Source organism: Oreochromis niloticus, linkage group LG23, assembly GCF_001858045.2.
Source record: "Oreochromis niloticus isolate F11D_XX linkage group LG23, O_niloticus_UMD_NMBU, whole genome shotgun sequence".
Classification (NCBI taxonomy): domain Eukaryota; kingdom Metazoa; phylum Chordata; class Actinopteri; order Cichliformes; family Cichlidae; genus Oreochromis; species Oreochromis niloticus.
Window position 1 is genome coordinate 37816382 of NC_031986.2, and position 294 is coordinate 37816675.

The following is a 294-nucleotide window of genomic DNA, read 5'->3' on the forward strand; positions in this document are numbered from 1 at the left end:
AAGTGTAACCCAGTGACCTGCGACGTGCAGAAAGCAGCACAGCTGTTTCCATTTACAGCTCTGTGTGTTTTGGCGGGCCCTAACACCACCCTGGTTTAAACGGAAAGTGGGTGGGGCAGAGCCTGAGATGGTCAAATCAGGGATGTGGACTCATACAATTCACAAATTATAAAGATTGATGAGTTTTTTTTTAAAATGCCTCAACTAAGCTTTTAACTTGTAACAAGATATATGGATCTCAGAAAACAAGTAAAATTTACTTAAAATCCTATTTCCCAAAACACCTCACTTCAC